Below are 2041 nucleotides of genomic sequence, written 5' to 3'. Positions count from 1 at the left end.
TGGCTGCGGGCGTATGGGCAGTCCGCCCCTGAGCGACACTATCTCAGGGGGGTCCCTCTTCTTCCTCGCTGGGCCCCCCCCCAAGTGGCGGAACGCCAGGGCCCGCAATTGCGACCGCTGCGACCCTGGTAGTTCCGCCAGAGATAGCACTAATGTGACTACTATGGTGCCTAGAAGCACAAGGGGCCCAGAGCTGTCTGGCTGCACAGTGATTTACAGTATGTAGGTAGAATTACCATTACACAAATACATTTAGGTAAATTTAATGTAGTTAGAAACCTGTATACAACAGCAATGAAGATGAGTAGTATTCTGAATAATTATAGTGATTGTCTTTGATGTAGAGATTACAGACTGGGCCATTTAATATTTTTACTATGGAGCCCCATCATTGGGATGGTCTTGCATGTCTATATACTTCTATAGTTGTACTTTAAATTTATGTTGAGCTTCTAAATACAAAAAAAAAACAATCATTCAGTTCTGTGATCCTCAAAAATCCTTTGAATTTACACACACAGTAGTCCTGCACTATTTCTTGATGAAAGTAAAAAAGTAGAAAGTGCCTAGAAAATGTATTACGTGCTGCTGAAGAAGACTAGGATTGACCCACCAGTGCATTGTCCTATTTCGCAATTGATTTGTAAGATGTCCGCCAAGCCATCTGTCTCCATCTGTAAATGTACAGAAACATGTTCAATACTACAGGCAGCTCTTATTCTCACGTCTGAGCTTCCTGAGCAGATAATTACATACTTCCATAGGACAGTGAATTGCAAGTTATTAATACGCCTTAGAAAATAACCTACAGTTGGTTTAGATAATTCTCTGGTACCTGTGAAGCTGCAGTTCCCACAGGAACCTGAGAATTACAGGCGTATCAAAAGGGGATCACTAAGGACACCTTACTAGAACTCGGGAGCCCGCACAATAAGCTATTTGATGCATAGTCATGATATTTCCCATGATAAGGTATCTAACTGGCCATCACTTGTTCAGCTAATATTCTGCAGTATTAGTGGTCATGCCTGCTGCATCTAGTACTTCACCAATCTTCACCAAATAGAACCCCTCCTTAAGTAGTATTAAACACTCAGAATGTTTTACAATAATGAATCCAGATCAAACAAATATACATTGCCAAGAAAAATATTTCTTTACATTTGTTTCCAAGCACTTACAGTCATCAAGTTTTCAAGCAGCTGCAACTCTCTCAGCTCGGCTTCCCTAAACTTTCTGTTGCGCACAAGGTCACAATGGACAGAGCAGTCTCCAGCAGCCATCCATCTACCAGCTTGAAAAAGGGAGAAGGAAGGAGTAGCGGGGAACATGGGATTGCCTTGCTTTGCTGTGTCTTTGTGTTTGTTGAACTAAAGAAAGGATCCTTGCTGCCCACCTTACCGGGATTCCCATGTGGATAAACCAGTGGGTGCTCGAAATGACTGCGGATGGCGCCGCCACCTGCAGATAGTTGAAGAACGTCACCAGCACACCGAAGGGATAGTTACAGCAGTTTAAGGCTAGATTCACACCTGCACTACACCCGGGATGCGCGTCCCCGGGTGCCGTCCTGCACAATGCAGGCAGCGATTGCCGCGCGGCTCCATTGATTTCTATGGGGTGACATCCATGCGGCAATTACAGAAAAAAGGTACAAGTACCTTTTTTCTTGCGATACACTGTGCGCGGCTGTTTTAGCCACGATCGAGTTCGGATGCATGGGCGAATCGCGGCGGAAACCGCACGACCCGCCTGGCACAACTGGGGTGGCATTAGAAAATAATGGCACCCACAGCGCGATCGGTTCACACCTTGGCGACTCTTGACCTGCAGCAATCCGCACGGAATCGTGCATGATTGCCGCACGGTGAGTTGTCGCCTAGGTGTGAATCTAGCCTAATCGTTCATTTATTGAAGCATGCTGTCCCTCATATCCAAGCGCTTTTGGGGCCACGCAGGGTCCCCTCCTCCAGGCTCAGAGATGATTATGATTTCTTCATCTCTGTGCCTGATGAAGGGGACCCTGCTTGGCCCCCGAAAG

This window comes from Nanorana parkeri, unplaced genomic scaffold (genome assembly GCF_000935625.1).
Source record: "Nanorana parkeri isolate BGI_ZX_2015 unplaced genomic scaffold, ASM93562v1 scaffold365, whole genome shotgun sequence".
In the NCBI taxonomy this organism is placed as follows: domain Eukaryota; kingdom Metazoa; phylum Chordata; class Amphibia; order Anura; family Dicroglossidae; genus Nanorana; species Nanorana parkeri.
This window is presented reverse-complemented; position numbering follows the sequence as displayed.